Below are 16,831 nucleotides of genomic sequence, written 5' to 3' on the forward strand. Positions count from 1 at the left end.
TTCCCAAGGCCAACTCTACGACTTCTAGCTAATTCTAGGGACCTTACGTGAGCGCTAAACCTAAATTATTCATCAATAGGCTAGTTTTCAACTAGTCAAATCAGTTACTTTTTACTAAACGTCAAGACACAAAATTACTATGGAATTTGTATGAAAAAGCACACAGTGACGTCATAGAAAAACGTTATAAATCGTTGGACTTATAATAATAAGTCCAACGTTTTTCTTGATTGAAATTCATTAATCAGTTAAATAGAAAAAAGAAAATGTTTTTCGTTAGCTTTAGATCTGTCTTTATTAAGTTATTAGGATTTCATAATGTATTTTGAACCTTCCTCATACACAAACCAATTTAAGAGCCAGGTGTAACATTCTCCACTCTAGTCAACTAATAGACAATTCTTTGGCTTCTTTATATAAGTCAGACACGATGTTCGCCTTCTCTTTAGTTTGTGTCCTGTAAGCTCTTTTCGGTATTCCCATTCCTCTCTTTCCTTCTATCTTCCCTTCTAATATGTTTTTAATAAATTCAACGTGTTCTATTAAGTGTCTCATCACCTAACCTTCTGTCCTCGATAATAATATTTTCGGACTTTCGGAGTCAATTTTTGTCGGACCTGTCAAAGAAATATTCAGGTTAGGAAGCGGACCCTGTGAATCACCATCATGGTATTGACTCTCGCTACCTTCGTTTCTTAATCGCTACCGCGTCCGCTTCACTGGCTGCTGTCATTGAGTTCACAGCCTCATACTTGACATAAGTTACAGCATTTTAAATTAAAATGATATATAGTATTTTTTCTTCGGTACGGCAGTGCAGGACGGAAGAGGCAAGTCACAGGGACTGTAACCTCGAACCTGTCAGAGGGCAGCAGTAATGATACTATTCAGAGGCGGAGGACAAGAGTAGTAAGGCTTTGAAATAAAGTACTCTGGTGGGATGGCCCACTCGCGTCAGAGAAACGACTCCGATATTCGTACATAGATTAAATATTGCCAAATTACTTAAATAGAATAATATACATACATTAATACTTAATGTTTATATTACTTATAATAGTAATTATTATTAATGTAGGTATAAGTACCTAAAATAAACAAATACGAAATCATAGAACATGTAAGTAGGATATTATTATTATGAATGTGTATTGTGTAGTCTGTTTGCGTTAGTAGGTATCTATCGTGTGCGCCGCACCCCGAGTCTAGTTCGGTAGGCTCGGTTGTTCCCATTCGACCGCCGCGCCTCCGAACTTTTTTTTGACGTGACTTATTGTAGATTTGCCGCAGACGGCATTAACTACTTGGCCGGACAAATGGGGAGCGCTGAAGGCTCTCACCCGGTACAACGTTTAAAACAACAGGCCTGAGGGTGCCCAGTTGGGCGCGAACCCCGGCTCAGGGTGTCGTCTGAGAGGACCTTCAAACCAATTCCAAAGAAAAAGAATCAAAATTATAATAAATTCAAATAAAATTGCACATTAAACATACCTATAACAAGTCCGAAGCATCTAAGTATACTTTACGCAACTTTCGTGACTACGTGTTCCAAAGTACATAGTCTCGCTTATAATTTAAACCACGCCCATAAAATGACAGAAGACGGGTAATCATTTATGACATAATGACGTTATCAAAATCTTTGACGTTTGGTGACGTTTTAAAAAGTATTCTATTTCAACCAGACACGACTGACATTAGTCATTTACGGAAGTGGGTCCTCTCGCTATAATTTTGTTCTCACCTACATAATTTCGCAAATCCTGATATTAATTTGACGGGCATATAGGTTTAATCCTTCCATTTTCTCTCTCTATTTATGAGCTGCGCTCTTGTCGGTGGAGTAACCGCCATTCCTCTCTTCTTCCCGCCAAAACCTTCACCTCCCGATACGACACGACCTGCACCCAATCCGAATCCAATCAATTGAATCAATTGAATCGATTGAATTGGATTCAATCTGAATCCTTCCATTACCACTAATAAATAAGATCCCAAAGTTTTTGAAGAGTGTACTTACTTACTTGTGCCTGTGTGTGTTATTACTTATGGCTCTGCCCACCCCATTATGGATTACGGGCGTGAGTTTATGTATGTGTATGTGTGTATGTACTTACTCAAAAAATGTTCTTAAACTTTCTTTGTATAGTACTACTAGGACCTTAATTTTATTTACAGTGGAATTGTTCTATGTTATTCATTATGCCAATAAAGATATTTTGCAATGGAAAATCATATAATTTTCGGCGACAATAGACGGCGTAAGGGTAGCCACACCATTCGGTGATCGAAATATTTTTGTTTTTGTCATAGATAAACTAAGCCAAATGAACTCTACACCTTTTTGCAACTACTTGGAGGTCTAAAGAACCTACAAACAATAAAAAATATTAAAACACCTTCCTATTTTCTTCAGGGTTTCTCTGGGTCTGAAGCTATTGACAACTTTCTATTTAAATGTTCTTTATAAGTAAATACTTATTATTAGAAATTACATTTTAAAAAAGTTTTGTGAAGATTTATTTGGGTTTTGTTTGTAACAAAAATACAAAAACTTAGTAAATACTTTGTATGGGAATGTATATTTAATCAACCAGCCAACGTAATGGGTACATTTGAGCCGGGAATGCTCCGAGGCGGGCTATTTGACTAACTTTAAGTGTAATTAATATCTAGTTTTTAAGCAATGACATGTGTTTTTTGTTCACAATAAACACAATTATGTATAATAATTATATAATAATTATATTTTATTTAATCAATAATTTAAATTGTAGAGGTTTAACGGTACATAAATATATGTCCCACTGCTGGGCACAGGCCTCCCCTCAATCAACCGGAAAGGTTTAACGGTATAATTACCTATTTACCCATTACTCGGGTACACATAATTATTCCAACATACAATGTAATGGCAGATGCATATATAAAAATAGTTGTTGCTTGATATTTGGATGACATTATATTGCTATTGCTTCTCTTTATTTTGATCAGAATAATAATGGGTGGAAGATATAATTGTGCGTGAGTGCAATAAAAAGGACCATAATACATACATACATAAACTCCTATTTCCCACCGGGGTAAGCAGAGACTATAGAATTCCATTTGCTTCGAACCTGACACACTTCTCTTGCTTCCTCCACATTCATCAATCGCTTCATACACGCACGCCGGTTCAGAGTAGATCGTATTGAACGTTTTCTAAGGACATCTCCAATTTAAGGACCATAATCTATACCCAAAAACAAAGATAAAAGATGTATATGTCTGTTATCCATGAAATTAGAAGGTTAAACGAAGGAAAATCTGTACAGCGCCATCTATTTTGTTTTCGAAGAACTTAGCCTGCCAAATCCCTCATTAAATAAGTAGGAGCAAAGTCGTGGCGCTAATTACAGGAATGATAAATTAAATGACACAGCAAGGCGGTGCACTGACAACACAGAATGTTATAAAAAAACTTGGTTTTTTACGATGCCATCATGACAATTATAAAAGTTTTAGGGAGCGAGATCTATGTATCGCCTTATGGTAGCAGTATACAGGGTCGAAAACTTTGAGGGATGACTCAGACCTTGATTCTGAGTTAATATCAAGTGGAATTTTCCGTCGCAAAAGTATAGTACATAAATACATAAACTGCCTATATACGTCCCACTGCTGGGCACAGGCCTCCCCTCAATCAACCGGAGGGGGTATGGAGCATACTCCACCACGCTGCTCCACTGCGGGTTGGTGAAGGTGTTTTTACGGCTAATAGCCGGGACCGACGGCTTAACGTGCCCTCCGAAGCACGGAATCATCTTACTTTTTCGGACAATCTGGTGATTCAAGCCTGAAAAGTCCTTACCAAACAAAGTGATTTCGACAATAATTTTAAAAAATACATTATCTTATCTTATCCTTTCCCAGCCGTATTCGGCCATGGCGACAAGTCTCCAATCTAGGAACGCCTAAGATGCGCTCTTTTAACCTCGCAAGGCCCGGATTTCCAGACACAATAGTTAAACAATGGGATTTGGATTTTAAAAGGCAATTGGGCCTTACGACCATATGGCTGACGTAACCGATCTTAGCAGTGTATGTACGACCACATTCAATGCACGTCAACACACCTAAAATATTAAAAAAAAAACATTACTTACTTAATTACACGACAGAAAATTTTACTATTAATATGAACTCAGAATCACGGTACGAGTCACACCCCGTATAAAGCGAAGGTTGGTGGTAGGGCTGGCAGAGGAAAACCTAGAAGGACTTACATTGACCAAATTGGAGATGTCCTTAGAAAAGGTTCAGTACGATCTACTCTGAACCGGCGTGTGTGTATGAAACGGTTGATGAATGTGGAGGAAGCAAGAGAAGTGTGTCAGGATCGAAGCTATTGGAATTCCATAGTCTCTGCTTACCCCGGTGGGGTATAGGCGTAAGTTTATGTATGTGTAAAATTCTACTCCGTTATTAGTGGTTGTTGTGTAGATGGCCGCTGGGGCGGGAAGGTTCTAGAATGGCGACCACGTGTCGGACGACGCTCAGTGGGTAGGCCCGCTACAAGGTGGACCGACGATCTGGTAAAGATCGCGAGAAGCCGCTGGATGCGGGCAGCGCAGGACCGATCGTCGTGGAGATCGTTAGGGGAGGCCTATGCCCAGCAGTGGGCGTCGTACGGCTGATGATGATGATTAGTGGTTGTAACCTAACCTAACTAAATAACGTTGTTATTAAAGTCATAGAACTACGTCTACTTTACGTTCACGTGTACGTGAAGACCGTTTACGTGTACGTTCACGTTACGTGCCTGTAAGTTTATGCCTCATCGCCTCTATTTACTTTTTCCTCAAAAAATATTATATTACTAAACAGAATATAATATCTATGCGTAATATATTTTTTGAGGAAAACTAAATAATAATATAGCTACAGAACTGGTACGTGAAATGCTAAACGATGTTATAACTTACTTTAGCTTTTAAAGGATGTTACGAATATACGAAATATTTATTATAGTGAATAATATGTTACTAAACTGGTGACGGATTCCAATACATATACATATACCCGTTATTTTCTTATCTGCCGAAAAGGAAAGGGACGGGTAATCGACAGGCATTAAATTGATGGAACACACGTCAATTTTAAGACAGAAATTTAAATATCATCATCATCAATTTAAGAGCCAAGCTCTTGTCGGTGCAGCATTTCCATGCTACTTTTTAGTTAAAACAATGCTCTAAAAATTTTACATCAGCCAATAATCATCATCATCAGCCCATTAACGTCCCCACTGCTGGGGCACGGGCCTTCCCTATGGATGGATAGGGAGATCGGGCCTTAAACCATCACGCGGGCCCAGTGCGGATTGATGGTTATTAACGACTGCTAATGCAGCCGGGACCAACGGCTTAACATGCCTTCCGAAGCACGGAGGAGCTCGAGATGAAAACTTTTTTTTGTGGTCACCCATCCTACATACATACATACATAAACTCACGCCCGTAATCCCTAATGGGGTGGGCAGAGCCACAAGTAATCAAAGACAACTTGCAGCCACTGTTGATACGAAGTCCAAAGATGGATATGATGAACCTTATGGTGATAAGGGATCAGCCTATCGCCCATAACATTAGTCCATCATGTTAGACGACACAATCCCTCTGTCGGTTTTTACGACATGCCCGGGAAGAGAAGCAGCTGAACGTGTTCTATGTTTTTTATATGCTCCCAGAACAGCATAGAAGCAACTGGTCACCCATCCTATGACCGGCCATTGCGAAAGTAGCTTAACTTCAACAATCGCAGACCGAGCGCGTTTACCGCTGCGCCACCGAGCTCCTCTCAGCCAATAATAACCAAGTTGAAAGCACATTCCAAACGATTTGCAACACGCTAGTCCCGGCTTGACAAGAGCTGCGAATTTAAGACTCGTCCGTGTCAGTTTTTTTTTTTTCGATTTAAATTTTCTCTTTGTGAGTTTCCCTAAGCACGGGTAACAAATCAAATATCATAGCAAAATAGAGTTACTGATAATCTAAACAAAAAAACCCACAAAAATCTCTTCGGAGTACCTATTCGTTTTAATGCCATTTCTCGCCTTAATTTTCTTAACAAAACGGCGGAAATTACACCGTAACCTTTTTTCACTTTTTTTACTCGAGTTCAAAGGCTGGCAACACTGTAATTGACTTTGGTGTGACTTTAGAAGAATACTGTGACTGATTGTAGAAGTGGCCGAGGTATTTTTTTTTCATGCAAAGGTAGCTTCTTTAGCTGGCTGGAATTTTAAACACGAAACGTTTTTCGTTGTGATTGCGTTTCTTTTTGTCTGTTCCAATTTCATTTTTTTTTTAGGAAAACGATATTATATTCGAAAGATTTACATTTATTATAGGTCGTAACGGCTTCCGTTGTTCAGTGGTTGAGTGCTGGGTACGATATGGAGGTTCTGGGTTCGAATCCCGGACTTAACCCGGATAGTCCGAAAATATGAAGACCCGCGCTTCGGAAAGTACGTTAAACAGTTAGTTCCGGCTAAATAAAGACCACACACATTGTCGAAATCACTTTGTGAGACTGTCCTTTGTTTGGCAAGGACATTGCAGGAATCTCTTGTAGTCCGAAAGAGTAAGATGATTCCGTGTTTTGGAGAACTCAGTAAGCCGTTGGTCTGTGCGCCATGTGGCCGAACCTTCAAATCGAAGTTCGGTTTTGCTAGCCACATTAGAGGCTATCATAACATCGACCTGGGATAGACATTTAGGAGTCGCCGTCGCCGGACACGGCTTGGATGATATGATGATGATGAAGCCGTTGGTCCCGGCTATTTGCCGTAAAAACACCTGTACTAACCCGCAGTGGAGCAGCGTGGTGGAGTATGCTCCTTACCCCTTCCGGTTGATTGAGGGGAGGCCTGTGCCCAGCAATGGGACGTTTACAGGCTGTTATTATTATTGCGTATGGCAGACAAAAATTAAATATCCAGCTCGGATCATAATATCCAACCACCCCCGCCCCCAGCCAGCTCCCCTAACCAAGTCCCTGCCGCATCCGTCACACAATGCAGCTCGATTCATCCTGCGATTACATGCTGCTTATGTTATTATATAAATAACATCCAAAAACATCTTCAAAACCACCCAATACCTGGAGGTACAGACTCATTCCATTTGCAGGGTTATTCTGCAACGCATTTCGCAGTATCCAAAACTAGTGTTGTTACGATAGCGACAGTTTTGTATCGATAGACAACCAGTGATAGAAAGAAGAAAGAAAAAAAGAAAGAAACAAAGAACTATAGCACCTATTTATTTATTTATTGACTTGGTTAAGGGAGCTTAAGCTGGTTATTTGATCCACGCAGGATATTTTATTTTTGTCTGCCATACGCAATAATTATAATATCAAGTGGAATTTTCCGTCGCAAAACTCATGTTTTTCTTGTGTGCTCTTACGATGTCAAAGACCTGTGTAGTAGGTTACGGTATTGTGACTTATGTATATGACAATACCTACATAAATACCTACAAAAAGTCAAACAAATAGCATCGATAAAACGTATACTATCGTGAGGAAACCGACATTCCGAGAAATGCATTTTCGACGGTATACAATACAATACAAAAACTCTTTATGTATGGTATGTGATCTAACCTGTATTGGGTTGGTTTTCCCTTCGCGGGTTAGAAGGTCAGACAGGCAGTCGCTTCGGCTTAGGAGACATCTCGTCCCAGTCTGTAAAAAACCGGACCTGTCAAATCTTCAGGTTAGGTAAGCAAACCCTGTGATAAACGGGATAATGGAGAGAATTTCAGACATATATTTTCTTGTTTCATAATTGTCAACATAAAAAGACCTTTAAAAAAAGGTATTAAAAATATTATTTCTTTACTTTTTAGTAAGTTTTATCCACCACCGTCCGACCACCACAAGAGCGCAACTCTGAAATAAAGAGAGAGAGAGAGAGAGAGAGAGAGAATAAGTTTTATATTCATCGATTTATCTCTTATTGTTGGACGTCTTTGTAACCTTATTAATTCCTTAAAGTCCGTTAAACGACCTCCGTGGTCTAGTGGTTGAGCGTTGGGCTCACGAACCGGAGGACCTGGGTTTGATTCCAGGTGGGGACATATCACGAAAATTACTTTGTGGTCCGTTGTTTGGTTAGGACATTACAGGCTGATCACCTGATTGTCCGAAAGTACGATGATCCGTGCTTCGGAAGGCACTTTAAGCCGTTGGTCCCGGTTACTACTTACTGATGTGAGTACGTAGTCGTTACATGAGCCATGTCAGGGGCCTTTGGCGGCTCAATAGTAAACCTGACACCAGGGTTGATGAGGTTAGTACTCCACCTCATAACCCACACGATAGAAGACTTGAAGTAAATTATATGCGAAGTGGAAAAACAATCAGCATTTTTTACTACAGTGTACGAGTGGCGAAACTAATTAAAAAAAAGAAACTAAACCACACACATTTAGAGCGCGGTTTTCCGGTAGTCGAGTTATAGTTTTCAAATTTATACTTTATCGATAGACTAGCTGTCGCATCACTAGCCACAACTAAACCCACAATAAATAACTTGCGAGGGATTCTGTAATTCGATAGAATGATATACTACGGTCGTTGGTGTACAGAAGCGGGGATTAACATTTCTTCAAGCCATAAAATGGAGTGATGGCCCATGGCGGTCCGAATCTCAACCGATGCTAGGGATAAATTGTTAGTTGGTGAATATAGTTGTCTTATATTGTGGGTAATAAATGTTCAAACACATCTATCTATGGGTATCTATACGTAGGCGAGCCGTGATAGATGGTAGAACGCTTGCCTCTCACTTCGATTCCCAGTACAGGCTTAAACCATCACTAATTTAAGAACCACGCTCTTGTCGGTGTAGCATCCTCCATGCTACTTTTTAGGAAAATAGAGCAGTGGTTTCTATCTTGCCTGCCGCCCCGCAGTACTCTGTCTGACGCGAGTGGGATGGCGCCCAGAGTATTATATTTCAAAGCCGTACTCCTTCACCTCAGCCTCTGAATAGTACTGACAATTACTGCTGCCCTCTGTCGACCTAAAAAATGTATTTCGAATTGATGTTTGAATCATAAATGATTATCACGTGCTCAGCGGTGAAGGAAAACACCGTGAGGAAACCCGCATTCCCGAGAAATGCATTTTCGCTTTCGGTTTTCCCTTTGCGGCCGCGCGGGTTGGAAGGTCAGACAGGCAGTCGCTTCTGTCAAAAACTGGACCTGTCAAATCTTCAGGTTAGGTAAACGGACCCTGTGAAAAACGGGACATCGAATTCGCTGGTTTAAAGCCCTATCCGAGATTCGAACCAGTTACACTACGATAAGATGTAAGTAACGCGTTCCGAACGGGGCTATAGCGAATATCATTATCCGTATAAGGCTCATCACCTATCACGTTGGTCTAACAGAAATCCCGGTGAAGTATGGGTACTTAGTTCATCTTGCGATGGATGTAGGTACCTCTGACTACCCGCGTCGTGGTTCACGCCGCAACTTGTGCTGAGTGAGGCCCGTTTATCTCAGGACTTCCACCACCACCTTAATTCAAATTCAAATTATTTATTTTCAGATTAATATCCATAATTATAAGTATAAGTACATCTGATTAGATTAGATAAATTAAAATTAAATTATATATAAAATCAAATAAAATTAATATTATTAATAAAAATGAAATAAAATACACGAAATAAAGAGATCTATTCTTAAGATCATTCATTAGAATGATCCTCCTTTATGTTTTTTGTAATTGTTTTGTGAACATTTTAAATGATGACCTTTATTGTACCATGGTTTATGAGCAAATAAATTATTTTGAATTTTTTTTTTTATGTTATTCTCTTGTTTTTGTGTGTGGCATAATTTTATAATTTACAATTTATATTCTATTCTATTTCTATTCCATTACCCCATTTAGGATATAATATGATTATGTGTATGTATGTAATTCTAAGTGTATTACTTTTCCTAATGCATGACGAGATGGCAAAGGCTTAACGCCACTCTTCCTTCACCCAAAATATTCCAGTCATGAATTATTATAAAGCCTCACCAAGAATAACGCATTCCCCGAATCGTGTCAGATATACAATATAAAACACATTCTTGTAAAATACATCCTGTTTCGCATCAACGGGAGGTAAACAAATTAGTAACAATACACAAAAAAGTGGAAAAGAGTGAATCGAGATCGCACAAGAATGGTTCCGTACCAAAAATTCAGTGGGTCCAGTCACGTTATAATGAAAAGAATTATCAAAATCGGTTCATAAACGACGAAGTAATCCGCGAACAAACAAAAAAATAATATATACGGTCGAATTGAGAAACTCCTCCTTTTTTGAAGTCGGTAAAAACCAGGTATGCTCAAAAGTGACAGCTAGCATTTCAAGGTTAGCCCCGCTGACGTCATCCCAAAATTAAATTTCCCACGTCCAATGTTTTTTAATTACCTTCCAAGGAAATTTTGAACTTTTAAATAGATTTACGTACACTTTTGATGATTTTTATATATTTGACTAATAAGTAATTCACTTAATATTAAATAATAAAATTTACGTTCTTGCAATGTTGGAGATACCTACTTAATAGTAACACTTACGTCATGAAGGTCTAGCAATGGCGGCTTGTCATAGGATTGAGCGTATCTGGTCTTCTTATACCAAGGGTCAAGTAACTTTTGCTTTATTGAATGTGTTTTTACCAATAGTTAAGGACAGATATTTATACACACTTGTTGTGAGTGCATGAATCGATATCGTAAATAACAAGAAGCAAAAACCAATACGTGAGGAAAGTAGAGCTGCATTTAATGATAACACTTGAAAATACAAGAAGAATAGTAACAAATAAACCGTTATATTTCTATAAGATAGGGCTGTATGGCTGTTTAACAGTATAATGTTAGGGACTCTCGTAAACTTTAAGTAAATATGCCACTGACTTTCCAACTCATACTTATAATTCAATTCAAAAATTCAAATTCAAAAATATCTTTATTCGGTAGGTAACATAGTTACACTTTGAATCGTCATTTTTTACATAACGAACGTCTCATCCAACTAAAACTACTGCAGCTTCTCACAACCTGTATAGCCGGGGAAAAGAAGCTGCAAGAAAAACCTCAGCACAGGGCCCTAGACGTCCTTTAAAAATATATATATATTACTATACAATTTAGTAATTTGGCTGCCTAATATTACGTCACTAATGTTAATAAGACACAAATCACTTTAGAAAAAAAAATACAAATACTTCGATTAACCAGTTTATTTATTTATTATACCTTTTACGTTCACGACATTACAGTGCCGAAGCGCTAATGCGCCGTGAAAGTTAAATAGAGGCACACTCAGGTGCCATTAATAGAGCATTACAAAACAGAAATCACAAAAACAACATACAACTGTTCTGGTTTTCCTTCTAAGGACCCCTAAAATGTTACTTTCACGTACGTTTTGACACAAACACGAGTATATTCGTCAGGGAAATTTCACGAGAGCCGTAAAGCAGCAATGTCAGGCGTACACTCCTCAAAAACCGTACACTTGGTTATAAAACGTGTAACATTTATGAATTCTTAAAATTCTCCTGCTTAGAAATTGGGACGGATTGAGTGGAATATCTTGAGGGGTCCTAGGGGTTAAGAAGGCCACATTGAAGCAATTCATCTACAAAAAGCAAAGACGTCGGCGAGAATTTCATCCTTATGTTGTGGATATGTCGTGGCCAGATCATAGAATGGATCATTTCATGATGTGTTCGACCATTTAATGAAATGGTTATATTTCACGAAGGGAAACAAAAACGAACCGATGATGGTCAATGATGGGAACAGCCTCGGTGGTCTAGTGGTTAGAGCGTTCGGCTCACGATCTTGAGGTCCAGGTTCGATTCCCGATGGGGACATGGTCGAAATCACTGAGACTGTCCTGATTGTCCGAAAAAGTAAGATAACTCCGGGATTATAACATGACTTGACCCACTGAATTTTTAGTACGGAACCATTCGGGCCGGGCATCGTACGGCTGATGATGATACTTCACGAAATAGCCAACTTAAGTGGACCGTATCGTTGAAATATCAACGATTAATGATATTTCAATCAACGTTTGGACAAATTGTAAATGCAGACGATGTCCATGTTATGTGATATCAAGTGGTATTTCCAGTCGCAAAATGTATGAAAATATTGTGCGCTGGTTTTCCGTTCGCTGGAAGGTTAGATAGGCAGACGCTCTTTAAGAAACCGGACCTGTCAAATCTTCAAGTTAGGTAAGCGGACTCCGGGAAAGAGGGATAATGCTAGGGGGATGGTAAACCGATGATTGCATTGCAGATGATTGGTAAAATGATGATTGCATCGAAGCTGGACTGCCATTTTCTTCGGCATTGCTCTGAGAGACATCTCTGTGCCAGTGCCGGAAAGGGGGCTCCAAATGGTAAAATGTGATCTTTTGGACCGACATCTTTGCAAATTATTTTATTATTTTATTTTTGTGTTAATATTAAATAATTTTTGATTTTAATACGTTTTATTTTAATAATTATAATTTTCGCAACAGCCTCTGTGGTCTAGTGGTTAGAGCGTTAGGCTCACGATCTGGAGGTCCGGGTTCGATTCCCGATGGGGACATTTTCGAAATCACTTTGTGAGACTGTCCTTTGCCAAAGTAAGGACTTTTCAGGCTTGAATCACCTGATTGTCCGAAAAAGTAAGATGATTCCGTGCTTCGGAGGGCACGTTAAGCCGTTGGTCCCGGCTATTAGCCGTAAAAACACCTCCACCAACCCGTAGTGGAGCAGCGTGATGGAGTATGCTCCATACCCCCTCCGGTTGATTGAGGGGAGGCCTGTGCCCAGCAGTAGGACGTATATAGGCAGTTTACAATTATAATTTTAATATTTATTATTTTGAAATTTTTGAATTTTTAATTGATTTAATGACATTTTTTTATATCTTACAATATAGGTACCCGAAATAAATGCATTTTTTTAAAAACCTGAGTCCCTCCCTGTAGACTACGTGAAACACCATAGCTTATTAATTATTAAGATCACCCCGCGACAGACTGACTTCGTTCCTTTTTATGTTTTGAATATCATAGTTCCCCAAGATTGTCGATTATGTATTCAGCGGGCTTATTTCTTTCACTACCAAGAAGGTTTAATCAATGCTTGCGCCAATTGGTAATTATTTATTTATTAAAAACACATTTAATTATACACTATAGTTTTAATAGCAGTGTAATATAATGTTACTCTTAGCTTTTACCCGCGACTTCACAACTTCAAACAAGGTTCCCCTTTCTTAATGTACCAAAATTTAACTTCCTACCTTGAAAACTGCGTAAAAAGTATAAAATCTCACCCCCTCTTCGAAGTTGGGGGCAGATTTCCACAAAAAAATGATGCACGTATGATACAAATGAAATGAAAATTGCTGAATGCTCCATACAAAAGTGGGATAGCGCCCAGAGTAGTCTATTTCAAAGCCGTACTAGGACTCCGCCCTCCGCCACTGAAAACTGACAGTTACTGCTGCCCTCTGTCAGGTTGATATAGTAGGGTCTCCAAATAGGCTAGTTTCCAACTAGTCAAATCAGTTACGTTTTACTAAACGTCAAAAAACAAAATTACTACTATGAAATTTGTATTAAAAAGCACACTGAGACGTTGACCCATTGCCATAACAAAAAAAAAAAAAAAACACTGAGACGTCATAGAAAAACATGATCAAATGTCCGACTTATTATTACGTTTTTCTTGATTAAAATTCATAAATAAGTTAAATAGAAAAAGGAAAATGCTTTTCGTTAGTTTTACATCTGTCTTTATTTAGTAATCAGAATTTCATAATTAATCCTGTACACGACCCAATTACTAGAAAATACAAAATGGGCCGACAGCGATATGTGCTGAAAATCGTTCCCATCATAACATGCCTAACATAAACAGCCTACATACGTCCAACTGATAGATATTGGCGTCCCCTCAATCAACTTAAGGGGGAATGGATCATACTCCACCACGCTGCTCCACTGCGGGTTGGTGGAGGCGTTTTACGGATAATAGCCGGGGCTAACGGCTTAACGTGCCTTCAGAATCCCGGAGTTATCTTACTTTTTCGGACAATCAGGACAGCCTCAGTGATTTCGACCATGTCCCCATCGGGAATCGAACCTGGACCTCAAGATCGTGAGCCGAACGCTCTAACCACTAGACCACCGAGGCTGTTCCCATCATTGACCATCATCGGTTCGTTTTTGTTTCCCATTTACCCGTTTATATGTTTATTGGTTTCCAAATAATAATATTTGTTAAACTGCGCAGTTTCGTTAATGCATATTTTAGTATGATTTACTTTGCGCCAGCGTTGCTAAAATCATTAATTTATTGTCCAGTGTAATTATTGGTTAACAACCAGTCTAGTGTAATAACGACCTCCGTAGTCCAGTGGTTGAGCGTTAGGCTCACGATCCGGAAGTCCTAGGTTCGATTCCCGGTGGGGACATATCACAAAAATTACTTCGTGGTCCCCAGTTTAGTTAAGACATTACAGGCTGGTCACCTGATTGTCCGAAAGTAAGATGATCCGTCCTTCGGAAGGCACGTTAAGTCGTTGGTCCTGGTTACTACTTACTGATGTAAATAAAGTAGTCGTTACATGAGCCATGTCAGGGGCCTTTGGCGGCTCAATAGTAACCCTGACACCATGGTTGATGAGGTTGGTAATTCACCTCACAACCCACACGATAGAAGAAGACTTTAGAGCTACCTCCAATAGTTGGTTCAAAAATTATATGCATAGAGCAGTACTTTGGCGGTTCCAAAATTACTATTACATTTTAATTCGATTCTTCATTGTTTGAAGTGCTTCATTGTTGTTGAAAGCCATAGCAGCTCAGTTAGAACGCTTGCTTCTCACTTTATCGAATCCAGCACAGGCCTAAACCAATGATTGTCGAATTTGTTATCGAATTCATATTTGAAACATAAATGATTATCACGTGCAAAGGAAAACATCGTGACGAAACCCACATTCCCGAGAAATGCATTCGGAGGTATGTGATCTAATCTGTATTGTGCTGGTTTTCCCTTCGCGGGTTGGGAGGTTAGACAGGCAGTTGCTTTTGTAAAAACCGGACATGTCAAATCTTCAGGTTAGGTAAGCGGACCCTGTGAATAACGGGATAACGCTATGTTTGAAGCGCTTACATACTCACTATAAATATTCTTCACCCTTTTAACTTACGTACCTGAAACAATAAAAATGTACAAATTATTACGAATGCTAAAGTTGGCAAATTAAACTACTAATTGCAATAAAAAAGCAATTACTAGTGAGTAAAGATAAACATCTTTAATAACCTTTGTTAATAAGGTACATAAAGGCATTTACACATTGAGGTAGTCCTGAGTACAAACTCTGCACATACTGGCCTTTCGTTCTGACCATCATCATTTTAAATTATGAAATTCTCATTCCATTCCGCATTTTCTTTCATTTTACACTTTTTGACTCACTGCATCCCCGACCTTCATAAAAACAACACAAGTGTATTATACTGTTTAGGGCCGTGCCCTCTAATTCTTGACTCTTTTGTGAAGTGTGTATATTGTGAACTGTGTATATTCCTATCCTGTTTGTGAAGTGTTCTTAATGAACTGTATATATTCCTGCTTGCTTCTAATTTATCATCGTTATCACCAATCACTCCCCTACTCTGCCAACACGTCGGGATACCATATCCTCACCATCCAGCGAGCCGCAGTCCATTCCATCTACGGACAACAAGACGTCGGCGAGCATATCATTCTTATGATGCGGATATACCACCAATCCGCACTAAACGTTTTGCCTCTTCCTTTTTGATGCGAACAGCAAAGGACTGGAACTGTCTGCTGTCGACAGTTTTTCCAACTCGTTATAATCACGGAGTCTTCAAGGCTAGAGTAAATAGGCATTTGCTAGGTAAGCGTGAACCACCTTAGACCACATTGTCACTTACCATCTGGTGAGATAGAAGTCAAACGCAAGCCTATTTTTATTCATACCATGTTTTCGAAGCTGCAGTAGTTTTAGGCGGATGAAACGTTCGTTATGTAAAAAAATACGATTCAAAGTAAGACAACAAATTAACGTGCCCTCCGAAACACGGAATGATTTTCCTTTTTCGGAAAATCAAGTGATTCAAGCCTGCAATGTCCTTACCAATCAAAGCACAGTCTCCCAAAGTGATCTCGACAACGTCCCTGTGGGGAATCGAACCCGGACCTCCAGATCAGTTGCCCAACGCCCTAACCACTAGACCACGGAGACTGTGGAGCGTGGTGGAGTATGCTCCATACCCCCTCCGGTTGATAGAGGGGAGGCCTGTGCCCAGTACTGAGATGTATATAGGCTGTTTATGTATGTATGTATTTATATATAAAGTAAACATTGTCAAGCATTCAGAGCTATGGTAATTTAACCCTTAAGTATGTAATCGAAATGCTATACAGACAACATCGCAGGCAACAGTTATACAGCTAATATTAAACATCGTTGAAATCTATTTGTTTTTCGCTGTCGCAATATCAACTTTGAATAATCGCGAAGAACTTTCACCTCATCTACACCGACCCTCAACCACCATAATGCCACATGTTGCATGCATATCGCGTGCACGCCGCTTATGAATCGCGTGTTACCGAGTTAAATGCGTGCACTGTAACTGTGTTGGAGTAAAGCCGCTCACCCATTGCGACACACGCTACGAATAGTCACTATATAAACAGCCTATTTTTACTAT

At 39.3% G+C, this 16,831-nt stretch overlaps 2 protein-coding genes across 4 annotated transcripts in view; one reads left to right on the top strand and one right to left on the bottom strand.

The window, feature by feature from the left end:
- LOC126377107 (TGF-beta-activated kinase 1 and MAP3K7-binding protein 1-like) overlaps positions 1–16,831 on the top strand; it is a 558,148-nt gene that overhangs the window by 524,230 nt on the left and 17,087 nt on the right. The gene's annotated exons all lie outside the window — the stretch shown is intronic.
- LOC126377061 (alpha-2Db adrenergic receptor) overlaps positions 1–16,831 on the bottom strand; it is a 595,604-nt gene that overhangs the window by 445,691 nt on the left and 133,082 nt on the right. Inside the window, exon 3 of one of the 3 annotated variants that reach the window (XM_050024693.1) lies at positions 7,654–7,734. The exons of the other annotated variants lie outside the window; for them this stretch is intronic. The gene's annotated coding sequence lies outside the window, so the exon portion shown is untranslated. The remainder of the gene's footprint in view (positions 1–7,653; positions 7,735–16,831) is intronic. 3 annotated transcript variants of the gene reach the window in all.

This window comes from Pectinophora gossypiella, chromosome 22 (assembly GCF_024362695.1).
Source record: "Pectinophora gossypiella chromosome 22, ilPecGoss1.1, whole genome shotgun sequence".
NCBI lineage: Eukaryota > Metazoa > Arthropoda > Insecta > Lepidoptera > Gelechiidae > Pectinophora > Pectinophora gossypiella.